The sequence below is a fragment of the Propithecus coquereli genome, unplaced genomic scaffold (assembly GCF_000956105.1).
Source record: "Propithecus coquereli isolate 6110/MARCELLA unplaced genomic scaffold, Pcoq_1.0 Scaffold57, whole genome shotgun sequence".
Classification (NCBI taxonomy): Eukaryota; Metazoa; Chordata; class Mammalia; order Primates; family Indriidae; genus Propithecus; species Propithecus coquereli.
Genome location: NW_012151618.1, coordinates 5,593,248 through 5,607,144, shown reverse-complemented (window position 1 = coordinate 5,607,144; position 13,897 = coordinate 5,593,248).

Below are 13,897 nucleotides of genomic sequence, written 5' to 3'. Positions count from 1 at the left end.
AATATTATAAAATCAAATTTACAAAGGATATTAAGGAACTTACTTTATTATGAAGCAAGTAACTGTGAATTATCTATAGGATGCAATAGATCTTTGCCACTTTTTTATACAACCAAGTAAATCAACAGAATCAGATGATGGTGCTCCTGGGAGAGGAGCTTTTTATGAGACCATGGTCCTTCCATTTGTAACTACTAGTCTTGCATTTAACACAGAAAATAACAATATTTTATCTTTCTTCCCAAAACTTTTGCACCCTACTTCATTACTCACAAACATTTTCTCTACAAACTTAAACAAGTTGGCAATGAATTTCTGCAGTGAAAACATTATATCTTAATTATGAATCAAACCACAGCCTACATTTGACCTGGGGACCACACATATGGAAGATCAACAGTTATTAACTGAGGGTATACTAAGTCATAGAAAATTATAGTCCATCTACTCTACGAGGTTACCTGCATGGGAAAAAAGGAAGGGAGGAGAAGAAAAACGAGTATGAGTGGGTGCTATGTGCCATGTTCTAGGCCTATCATATGATTTAAAAACAATCCTGTAAGGTAGGTAATGCTTTCCCTACTTCTGATAGAGTAGTCAACTAAAGGTTAGAGAGGTTAACAACATTGTCCTAGGTCACACGGCTAAGCCTTTTCTCCTTCCCAGAGATCATCTTTATCCTCAGTAGTCTCAAATAAAAAGAAAACAGAAGTTTTCTGAGCTCCAGCCCGTGTAACTGGTAATCACTTTCCACTTTCTCGTGATCTCCCAAGCATGCCTGGGCTCTCATGTTTCAGACTACACAAAAATGCTCTCGTTTCCCAACGGTCGTAGCAAAATCTGGGTTGTTGTACTTCCCTACACTCCCTGATCATTGTCTTGGCAATGTTCTGGAGGGTAGCCAGAATCTGATTTCTTTCTCGAAGGACAGTCTCTGTGAAGTTCACTGGTTTTTGAAATTAGCAGTAATGTCTGAATTTGACTCTATTTCCAGTCTAAGGTTTTTGATCATATTTGATAAGTTGTGCATGGATTCTTATAATTCCAGACAAGTCCCCACATGTCACAAAAGCTGGGATAAACTATGATGGACTAGATGAAGAATCTTTATGAAGTATGAGCCCTAGATTTTTGTTTTGAACAACCGTGTAAATGATGGTGCAATTTTCTGAGACTGGTGAGACTGAGCAGCAGTGTTGCAGGGAGGCTGCAAGGAAATGTGCTGCTTTGAACTTGAAACAACTCCTGCATGCCGATATCCAATCCCTTAGCAATCCTGTCATTTCTACCTGCAAAATAAGCCCTTATTCCAATATTTCCCCCTAATCCACTATCTGTATCGTCCAGGCTCACCCAGGAATACAAAGGTTATTTAAAACACAGGAGCTTTACTGCAGGGAATTGGGCACATGGTGATGACAGAGTGAGAAGGCAAATGGGATGGTGAGGAACCCAGAGATCAACAACTGCAGGAAGCTGCCGCCATGACTCAGCCTGGAGAGGTGTGTGGGGGAGGAGGCGTCCCCATCACCCAGAGGAAACTGGATCCGTGGTGATACCACATGACAGGAGCAAGAGCCATTGGATTCCTACCAGAGATGCTGCCTGGGGGAGTGGGGTGAGGGGAGGGGAGAAAGAGAAAGAGAGAGAGAGAGAAAGAGAGAGAGAGAGAGAGAGAATGACCTTACTTCTCCTTATTCCTGTTTTTCCATCTCCGAACAGTGCCTAAAGCCAGCCAGAAGCCAGGGGAAAGGGACCCTGGAAAATGCAGAATGCAGAGACCAGCCAGCCAAGCAGAGCAAGGGAGGGGAGAAGAATGGATCTGAGAGCACACAGGCCCAGCCGGCACAGACCTCGATTCAAGTCACCGTCACCTCTTGACTGGGCTATTAACATAGTCTCCTGAATCATCTCCCTGCTTCCACTCTAACCTCTCCTGTTGTTGGTGTAAGATTAAGCTATGGTAACAGAGATCCAACAATACAATGGCTCGTTGCCTAAAGAAAGACATTTCTTTCTCTCTTACAGGTTGATGGGGACCTCTGCTCTCCAGTAATTCAGAAACTCTGAGACCAGGGCTGCTTCTGAGTCACTGCTTCTCCTCTCTTTGGGTATTGTCATCATTTGCATGGTCAACACTGGGTCACTGCTATATCTGGGTTGTGGCTTTCAGGAAGGGAAAAGAGTGGACATTCAGTGCAAGGAATTTCCTCTTTATCCACTAACTCAAATCTCACATAGCATTTTACTCACATTCCATGCCAGTAAGGCATATACTTAGGCACCTACCCACACGCAGCTGCAAGGAAGGCTGAGAAATGTAGCCTTTAGCTGAGCAGCTAATTGTACCCAAGAAGAAGGAGAGTTTGAATTTGGGGGCTACAGGCATATCCCCTATAATCTATACTCCAGTTAGCAGCCAGGAATTCCTTTTAAAACACAAGTCAGATCATGTCTCTCCTTTGCTCACAACTCTCCAGAGGCTTCCCATTATCCTTATACTTAAATCCAAATCCTCGTTATGGAATGTAAGACTCTTCCAGTTCTGACATCGGCCTACCTCTTTGACCTCATCCAGCAGTGGGATCCTTGGTTTGTAGTATTTGCCAATTTCTGAAATGTGAATACTCCCACCACACCTGATTTCATGCTACCAAGGTAACATCGCTGATTGCAAGGGGGGAAAGAGATGCACGGTTTTGACCCTTGTGATCTAGTATAGGCTGGCTTCAGCACACATTGCCTACCATCCTCTCCCATACTCAAATTACTCCAGCCGCATTAGTTTATTTCTTGTTCCTCTAGCACAGTGGTTCTCAAAGTGTGGTCCCCAGACCAGCAGGATCAATGTCACTTGGGAACTTGCTGGAAAATATTGGGCCCGTCCCAGGCCTCCTGATTCACTCTCTGTGTGGAGCCAGCGATCTGTTTAAACAAGCCCTGCAGGTGATGCCAGTGTGGATTCAAGCTGGAGAACCACTGCTCGGATACACCAAGCTTCCTCCCAACTTAGGGCCTTTATGCTTCTGCATCCTCTACCTGGTATCCTTTTCCTCCAGATTTTCATGTTATCCAGGTCTCTGTGTAAATATCACTTCTTTAAAGTGGCTTTCCCTCCTGCCAACCCCACTGTAGTCCGCTCACTAGAATGTAAGCTGATAACAGAGAATCTGTCCTGTTCACTGCTGCATCTACAGTACCCAAAACAGTGCCTGATACATGCTAGACAGAAAGGAAATATCTGTTACATGAATTAATAAATTATATAATTGACCAGGCATGATGGTTCAGGCCTATAATCGCAGCACTCTGGAGGCCAAGGTGGGAGGATCATTTGAGGCCGGGTGACATAGTGAGACCCAGTCTCTAAAAAAAAAAAATTAGCCGGACGTGGTGGTGCATGCCTGTAGTCCCAGCCACTCAGAAGGCTGAGTCAGGGTGGTCACTCGGTCACTCGAGCCCAGGACTTTGAGGCTGCAGTGAGCTATGATTGTGCACCACTGCACTCCAGCCTGGGTGACGGAGCTAGACTCCATCTCTAAAAAAATAAACTAAGATAAAAAATAAATTATATTATCAATGTTAAAGTTACTTTTATATTCTAACCAGTGTACTGAGAAATGACTGGAAAAGAAATACAAAAAAAAAAAAAAGATAATTATATTCTGACCTTTAGAGACCATCTATTCCCCTCTTCTCACCCCTTTAACCTGAAATTCAACATGTGCTGATAGTAGTCCATGTAAGTTTTCTAAAAATATTTGAAGGGTTAAAAATCATACAATATTTTTATTCATCAGTCATTTCTGGTCCTTTTTTTTGGTAGTATCCTTATTGAGATATAATTCATATACCACGCAATTCACTCATTTAAAGTGTATTATTCAGTAGTTTTAGTATATTTACAGAGTTACGCATCCATCAACTCAATCAATTTTAGAATATTTTCATAATTCCCAGAAGAAACTCCATATCCTTTAGCAGTCAAACCTCCCCCATTACTCTCCACTCTCTCAGTCCTGGCAACTGCTAATCTACTTTCTGTCTCCATGGGCTTGCCTATTCTAGACATTTCATGTAAATGGAATCATAACATATGTGGTCGCTGTGACTGGCTTCTTTCAGTTAGTATAATGTTTTCGAGGATCATCCGTGTTGCAGCAAGTGTCAATACAGGCGGCTCTCCACAGCCATAGTTCCACATCTGCAGATTCAACCAACTGTGGATCAAAAATATTTGGAAAAGAAAACAATAAAAAATAACTCAAATAAAAAGATACCATATAATAACTATTTACATAGCATTGACATTGTATTATAAGTAATCTAGAAATGACGTAAAGTATAAGGGAGGATGTGTGTAGGTTATATGAAAATACTACATCATTTTATAAGAGAAACTTGAGCATCCATGGATTTTGGTGTCCTCAGAGGGTACTGGAACCAGTCACCCACAGATACCGAGGGACAATTGTACTTCATTTCTTTTTATTGCCAAATAATGTTCCATTATATGGATATACCATATTTTATTTAACCATTTTCGTCAGTTGGGCATTGGGGTCTTTCCACATTTGGCTATAATGAATAATGCTGCTATGAACACTCCTGGGTAAGTGTTTGTGTAGACATATGTTTTCATTTCTCTTGATATTATTCTCTTGATTAACTGCAGTACCCAATAGTGGCATTGATAAGTCATATGGTAGCTGTGTTTAAACTTTGAGGAGTGACTAGATTGTTTACCAATGAAGTTGTACCATTTTGCATTCCCACCAGCAGTGCATGAGAGTTACAATGTATCCACATCCTTGCCAACACTTGTTATTATCTGTATTTTTGATTATAACCATCCTAGTAGTAATGAAGTGGTATCTCACTGTGGTTTTGATTTGCATTTCCCTAATGACTAATGACATCGAGTACCTTTTCATGTGCTTATTGGCCCTTTGTATATCTTCTTTGGAGAAATGTGTATTCAGATCCTTTGCCCATTTTTAAATTGGGTTATTTGTGTTTTTACTATTGAGTTTTAATAGTTCTATATGTATTTTAGATAGAAGTCCCTTATCAGAAATATGATTTGCCATTTTTGTCCCCATTCTATGGGTTGTCTCTACTTTCTTTTTTTTTTCTGTCCCTGCCCTCCTCCCCAATTCTTCACTTTCTTGATGGTGTGCTTTGAGGCACAGTTTTTGATATTGAAGAACTCCACTTATTTTTTTATTCTTTTGTTGTTTGTGCTTTTGGCATCATATCTAAGAAACCATTGCATGTCAGGTCATGCATATTTATGCCTATATTTTCTTCTAAGATTTTCTATAGCTTAGCTTTTCCATCCTTTCACCTTGAGTCTGTGTGAGTCCTTGTGAGTTAGATGTGCTTCCTAAAGACAATAGATACTTGGGTTGTGTTTTTTCATCCATTCAGCCTGTCTATGTCTTCTAAGTAGGACATTCAGACTGTTCACGTTGAGTGTTAGTATTGATATGCAGGATGCTGTTCTGTTCATCATGTTGGGAGATACTTTATTGTTTTGTTTTCCTTCTTGTGTTATTGTTTTGTAAGAGCTGTGAGCTTTAACTTCTGGGTGTTTCTACACTGGTGGGTTATCTATTTATTGTTTAGCTTTGATTCATTTGAGTTGGTCTTTGATCCAGTTAGGTGTTTGATCTATTTTTAGTTAAATTTTGTATATGGTATAAGGTAGAGGTCCAACTTCTTACATGTAGATAACCAATTGTCCCAATACCATTTTTAAAAAGACTATTCTTTCCCTGTTGAATTGTCTTGGCATACTTGTTAAAATTCAATTGACTATAAATGTGAGGGTTTATTTCTGGACTGTCAATTCTATTCTATTGATCTATATGTCTATTCTTCTGCCAGTGCTCTGGTCCATTTAATTAATGTCCATTTGGGCTATTTAGGGTCTATTTCACTGCACAAACATATATTTTATTCCAAAGCAATTTTATCTGCATATTTTTTTGTTCTACAATGCACAAAATGTAGTTAGTTTCACCATGTTAGAGGAGAGGAGGACTGCAAATTATAAAAGGCAATATCCACTACTTCAAATGAGTGGAAACTCTTCTGCATACCAAAAGAAGGAATCGGATGGTTCCAACTAAAAGAACAATAATATTAAAATTACGATTGCTTCATCTGGACCCCAGATGTGGTAGCTATCTCCTTTTAAAAATGGAGAGAGAGAGATAGGAAGTCATAGGCATAATATATGCAGACACTTACATTACTTGGCGATGTTAGTGAAAGGTTTTCAGATCTCCAAGGAAATGTAGCTGACTAGTTCTCCTACCTTTATGACAAAATAAATGATTCTTCTTGGGAAATTGTGGTGCCACATTTTGCCAACACTGCTATACCCACTCTCATCCAATATTCTCGTATCTGAGGTCCTAGAGTTGCTCCCATGTGAACAATTTATGTTGATGAAAACAATTGCTTTCTCTTTTGTCCAGAAAGAAAATGATTAATTCTACCCCTTGTGAAAACGGAAATACCTAAAAAGTCTCATCAGATGGAGCCTTGGATACCATCCTAAAGTAATTTTATCTCAACAAAATCAAACATATAAGATATACTGTGGTCTATCAGAGAGAACATCAGCTGATAGTACTCTAGAGTCTAAATAGAGCTTGCCTCCTTTCAGGGAGCACCATTTTTTAGGAGTTTTAATTCAATAGTAAACAGGAGACATTTTTTTCCAAGTACATTTTCAGTTTTCAAAACCATGTGTTATTTACAGAAAATAGAATTCATGTGTTTTTGATTCATTTACACTTAACTCATTAAAAAATTCCTGTTAAACCACTTGCTATTCAAGGACTTTTCAGTTTTCTAAATAAGTTTCCAAAAGCCTTCTTAAAGATATGAAATGGTGTTAAATAAATAGGTACATGAGTTTCCAAACCATGCTCATAATTTTTCTTTAGAATTTTGTGCCTTTAATTAGTAAAATGTGTTTTTCTCCTAGCCAGAAAGGGATTAATGTGTGAAAATTTATCATTTGTCAATGTTAGAAAACCTAAACTTGTAAATAAGAAGTTTTAAATATCATCAATCAACAAATAGTTTGATTCACATATATGCTACAAAATAAATGTCAGATAAACATCACAGGTTTAGGAGGAAGGAAGTGAATTAACAGCTATCGAGCACTTCTTGAATGCTGTGTACTTGGCACTTTATATACCTAGAATTTTTACCTTAGGAGATGGTATTTTTATCACATTTCCGCAGATGAGAAAATTGAGATTCGATCAAGCTAAATGATGTTCCCAAAGCTACATAGCTAGTGAGACAGAGCCAGGATGCAAAGGTCTGTGTGATTGTTAAGTCCATGTTGTTTCTGCTACCTACAAACCCACCTGGATTTGAAATTTAGAGATCTGATTTTAAATTACTGTACTTTTACCAAATATTAGTAATACAAATGTGAATAAGCCTTAGCTTTCCTGACTTTTGAACGGGGACAGAATACCCACCTTATAAAGCTGCTGTTATTGGAAATGAGATAATGCATTTATGAATATACGTAGACTGACTGAGTTGGTTCTCTTACCTCTAGCCTTGTCCCACTTCAATATATTTTCATACAGCACTGTTTAGCATTTTGATATTGTAGATTTCATGTCTGTTCCATCTTGCAAAATTTTCAATGATTCCCCAAGACCTTAGACTATCACTAAAAGTTCATACTGGCCGGGTATGGTGGCTCACACCTGCAATCCCAGCATTTTGGGAGGCTGAGGAGGGAGGATTGCTTGAGGCCAGGAGCTCAAGACCAGCCTGAACAACATAGCAAGATGTGGGCCTGTAGTCCCAGCTAGTTGGGAGCCTGAGGCAGGAGGAATGCTTGGGGCCAGGAGTTTAAGGCTGTGATGAGGTATGGTCATGCCACTGTACTCTACCTAGGGCAATAGAGTGAGACTTTGTCTCAGAAAAAAAATTTCATATCAATTTTATTCTAAATTTACATATCCAACTTCATCTCCTTTTATTTCCCCAACAAAACTTTTTAACTTCAGTCAGATTAATTTACTCTCACACCCATGAACCAACACGCACACTATACTTGTTAATAAATTATTAATATGATAAATACACGTAACAAAATTTATCATTTTAACTATTTTTAAATTTACAATTCCGTGACATAACTTAATTGTACATTCACATTGTTGTGTAACCATCACCGCTATCCCAAACTACTTTTCCAAGCAGCATTTTGCCATACCCCACACTGAAAGTTTCTTTCCATTTCTAATTATCCAATTCTTAGTTTTCTTCCAAGATCTGACTCAAACCCCCTCATCTATGAAATCTTCCTTCAGTGTGTTTGACTTGTATCAAGTGCTGAAAGGCTGGTTTGCATAGTGATTAAGTCTACAGATTCTGAGTCAGATTGTTTGAGTCCAAGCTCTATTTGTGTTATTCTACAACTATAAGACCTTGAGCAAGTAAATTCAACTCTTAGTGTCCTACATATTTATGCAAATGATCTTAAAACTTGTGTCCACACAAAAATCTTCACATGAATGTTTATAGCAGTTTTTCATAATTGCCAAAAACTAGAAGCAACCAAGATGTCCTTCCATAGGTGAACGAATAAAAAAATTGTGGTACGTCCATATAATGAAATATTATTCAGCAAACAAACAAACAAACAAAATGACCTGTCAAGCCATGAAAAGACATGGAAGAAACTCAAATGCAAGTAAAATTGCCAAGTAAAACAAGACAGTCTAAAAAGGCTACACATTGTATGATTCCAACTATGTGATACTTTGAAAAAGGCAAAACTATCATGACAATAAAAAGGTCATTGGTTTCGAAGAATTTGGTAGGGGGTGGGGAGAGATGAAGAACGGGTGCACAGGGGATTTTGGGGGCAGTGAAACTATTTTTTATGATACAATTATGGTAGCATTTATCAAAACCCATGTAAGTGTACAACACAGAGTGAACCCTAATATAAACTATGGACAATTGCAAAAAATGTACAATACTAATGCAAAATGTTAGTAATAGGGGAAATGAGGTGGGCAGCAGGAGACAAGGGAGTAAATGGGAACTGTGATTTCTGCTCAGTTTTTCTGAAAACCTTAAGTTGCTCTAAAAATAAAGTCTATTAATTTAAAAAGCAAACCAAAAAATTAACAATCAATAACAAAAAGATGTCTGAGATATCTTAAAAAATTGAAAACTAAGTATCACATTTCTAAATAATCCGTGTCTCAAAGAAGAAACTAAAAGGAATTTTGAACTGAATGAAAGTATTTTTAACTGAACAAAATTAAAAACACAACAAATTGAAATTTGTGAAATGCAGCTAAAACTGTACTTAGAAATTTATAGCACTCACTAATAAGTTCTCAATTCAATGGTGTCAGCTTTTTTATCTTAGGAAACTAGAGAAAGAAGAGAAAATCAAACTAAAATGAGCAGAAGAAAGAAAATAACATAGACCAGAGCAGAAATCAGTGAAACAGAAAATAGAAAGACTGTAGAGGAAATCAGTGAAAAGCTGGTTCTGTGGGAAGATTAAAAAATAAACAAATAAATTTCTAGACAGATGGATCAGAAATAAAAAGAGAATACACAAATAACAATGACAGAGGTGACATAAATGCATATTATCTTTCAGATGTTGAAATGATAAAAAGAGAATATTATGTACAATTTTATGCCAATAAATCTGACAACTTACATGAAAAATGGACAGCTTCCTTGAAAGACATAAACTACCAAAGCTCATCCAAGAAGAAATAGATACCCTAAATATCTGTATATCTATTAAAAAATTGAATTCGTAATTAAAAACTTAGACAAAAAAACCTGATCTGGATGCCTTCACTGATAATTCTACCAAACACTTAAGGAAGAAAATAATATCCTCTTTTGCTATGACAAGGGGTCCGGTCGTCATCTGTGGCATATGTATGTTGCTCTGTAAACCTATATCTTGCTATTGCTCTATAATCCTATCTTACTCCCCTCAATAAACTTCACCTTGTGCTTGCCTTAAAAAAAAAAAAGGAAAAATAGAAAAAGAAATTAATACCAATTTCACACAAACACTTCTAAAAAATTAAAGAGAAGGGAATATTTCCAGCTTATTTTGTGAGGCCAGGATTACTGTGATACCAAAACCAGTAAAAGATATTAGCAGAAACAAACAAATAAACAAACACCCCCCCCCCCCAAAATGACAGGTCAATATCCCTCATCAACTTCGATGCAAACATGTTTTTAAGTTTAGCAGATTGAATCGAAAAATGTGTAAAAAGAACGAAGAAAGGTTTATTCCAAGAATGCACGGTTAGTTTAACATTTGAAAACCAGTCAACGTAATTCACTATATCAACAGACTAAAAAAGAAAAAAATGAACATCTCTATAGATGCAGCAGAAGCAGTTGACTCCACTCATGGAAAAAACTCTCAACAAATGAGGAGTAGAAGGGAAGTTACTTATTCTGATAAAAGATGTTGACGAAAAAACCTACTGAGGCTTTTTTGGGGAGGAGGGGATAAAGTGGGGATGGTTAATGAGTGCAAAAATAGATAGAATGAAAAATATTTGATAGCACAACAAAGTCACTATAGTCAACAATAAGTTATGGTGCAGTGGCATAGGCAAAACAAGACTGTCTTTTCTGCCCTCTTCAGTGCTTCTTTCCTTGATATAATGTTAAAACCAGGTACTGTGATTGCTCATTTGATTTTTGGTTCTTCTGAAGGTGCTTGCTTGGGCGAATAGTTGTTGAATTAGGTGTTTGTGTGGAGGGCAGATCGCTGGAGGTTTCCATTTGGCCATCTTGCTCTGCCCCCTCCCTAAAATATTTTAAATTACAAAACCTTTCAAACATACTGAAAAGTACAAATAATAATATAACAGACATAGTTATATCAATGTTTACGGATATTAACATTTTGCCACATTTGCTTTAGCTCACTCTCTTTTTAAAGAAACAAACGTTACAAATAGAGTAAAGTCCTCCATTTCTTCCCTTTCCTCATTTTTTTTTTCTGCTGAACTAGCATCTCTTCCCGAAGCTGGTGTGTTTATTACCATGAGTGTTTTAATGCTTTATATGTGATTTTATTTTGTGTTTTTAAAAAGTTTTTCATAAAACATACCATGCCAATTATATCATTTTACAACTTGAATTCACTTCTATTTTAATGTTTTTTATTTACAATGCTTTTAGTTTGTGTTTTTTTCTTTTATTCCCATCTGTGGATTATCAATTTTTCTTCATTCCCTTTTATCTCCTCTGCTCATTTTTGTGTTTGTTTTTGTTTGGAGACAGGGTCTCACTCTGTTGCCTGGTCTGGAGTGCAGTGGTATCATCATAGCTCACCACCACCTCAAACTCCTGGGCTCAAGTGATCCTCTTGCCTCAGCCTCCCAAGTAGCTAGGACTACAGTCATGCACCCTCATGTCTGGCTAATTTTTCTATTTTTTGTAGAGATGGGGTCTTGTTACATTGCTCAGGCTGGTCTCAAACTCCTGACCACAAGTGATCCTCCTGCCTCAGTCTCACAAAGTACTAGGATTACAGATATGAGCCACTGTGCCCAGACTCCTCTGTTCATTTTAAAGTTATGCACTCTATTTGTATTTTCAATCCTCCTGCTGATAAAACTAAAAATGTGGGAAAAATATTATTTAAAAAAGCACTGTAGAGCTATCAAGGTAGTAAGGAATTACGGGCTAAAATCTAAGGAAACACTGCAATCTAGAGAGATAAGCCCAGCACTGATGCACTAAAGCTGCATTTGCTTTGAGGGAATTTATTGATCTGGACAGACTTGGGCTTTGGTTTTAGCATACTTACATACGGAAAGATCTTGAAGTTGACATCCAGAGCTTACTGAAGGGTTAGCCTAACAAATGATCCCTCCCCAACTGAGCTGGCACCACACTTAGAGTAAAAGAAAACCTTAAATATAAATGCTGTGATTTGTGTATTCGTCCCCTCCAAAGCTCATGTTGAAACTTATTCTTTTATATAATATTTTGGGGACAATATGCAGTGCACAGTAAAACACACATATGTGCACATATATAAACACAGAAAAGATGCCATGAGAAAAAACACAGAAATAAAATATAGCAGATACATGAATTATCAGAGTTTATTTTAAAAACTGAGCTTACTAAATTTAAAGAAATAAAAAACAAAGTTAAAATATCATAATACTCTAAAAAGTGACTGATTAGATTTGAAAAAACTAATGATATTGTACAGAAATGAATTAAAGATCAGTAGATAAATATAATAGCAAATTAGAAGATATATATGTATATAAAAGAAGAAATTATGCAGAATGCAGCATAGACAGACAAAAAAGACAAAAAATATAGAAGAAAAGATAGGAAACATGGAGGAGACCAGGGGATCTAATATTTGTTTAATCAAAGTTATAAAAGGAGAGGAAGGAGAAAATAGAGCAGAGGCAATACTTTAAGAAATAATGAGTGGGGATATCCCAGAACTGATGAAGAAACTTGCTTCAAATGACTTGTCCATCTCACGATAGCTCTCAAATGTTTGCAATATTGGCTATTCCATTTTTAAAACACTGCTCCCCTCATGCTCCAAAAATCAGAGGCTTCACTTATGTGTAGCTTATTTGATATGTCATTTAAAATACCAGTTTCATATTTGATAAATTGCAACTTTAGCCATCTTAGGCCACTATTATAGTCAGAAAGTGGGCAAGTTTCAAATGAGCCATTTTATAATAAAAAATTAACATCTCGATGCTCTGTGGATATTTTTGGATACAATTTTAAAGCAAAGGGGGCTGGTATTTAACATTTTCCATACTAAAATTATTGCTGCCATGTTTTATGGTGTGGAACTCTAGAACATCAGTTACCCATTTGTCTATAGTTTGGAGGAAACACAAATTACTTTCTGAAGACAATCTCATCCTTATTCATAGTACTTTATTTCTTTGGCACAACTCCAAGTACCAGGTGGAGTGACTTTCTATCCATACAGCTTTTTGCATGTTTTAATATTCACCAGAAAATGTCAATGCTACCCTCAGCTCTGCTGATTATTAAAACATAAGGCTTTGTACTTAATTAGAGACGATGAATAGCATATTCTAGGTATTTCTCAGGAGAGTTAATCTCAAATTCAGAGCTGTTCACTATATTTTAAAAGCTCAGTTGAAAGAAACACTAAGGATGACTGTCTAAAGAATTTGCAATTCATCCATTTCTCTGGATACACTGAAAGCTACCCCTGGATTAAGGCATGCCATACGTAGAATCTTGCCTACGATGACTCAATGGAGACATTTTTTTCTGATTTTAATTTGAGTATAGTTTTTCTCTCCTGATAAATTGATTTGCTTTTGCATTATAGAAAATATATCTGTTTATTATATTCTAGTACCCTACTACTGCATTAGTGGTTAAACTTAGGGAGAGAGGACATATGCATAGCTTTGAATTCTGTTTTTTGACATGGTTTCTTTGATGCAATTGTTACAGACTCATCAAAATGGCCATGGTCATGACAAAATATAAGTTCACTTTTGTTGTTTATACCTCATTCCTTATACTCACTTCATCTCATCACATTCTTGATCTTCATCCCAACTGAGGATGTCAGGAATTGTATGAGGCTCCAGAATGGGTTGAGAACAATCATTTTGTGCATTTTGTCAAAATGAGAAAAAAATATGTAAGAGTTTCTATCTTGGTCTGTACCAAAATGTCCTCTAGTCAAAATGATTGTGTCGAAATTTTACGTACTCAAGAGACTATTAACATAATAAATTCCAAATTCATTTAACAAACTTTTGGTATATCCTGACTATGGCTTAGGTATTTGCTACATGGGAGT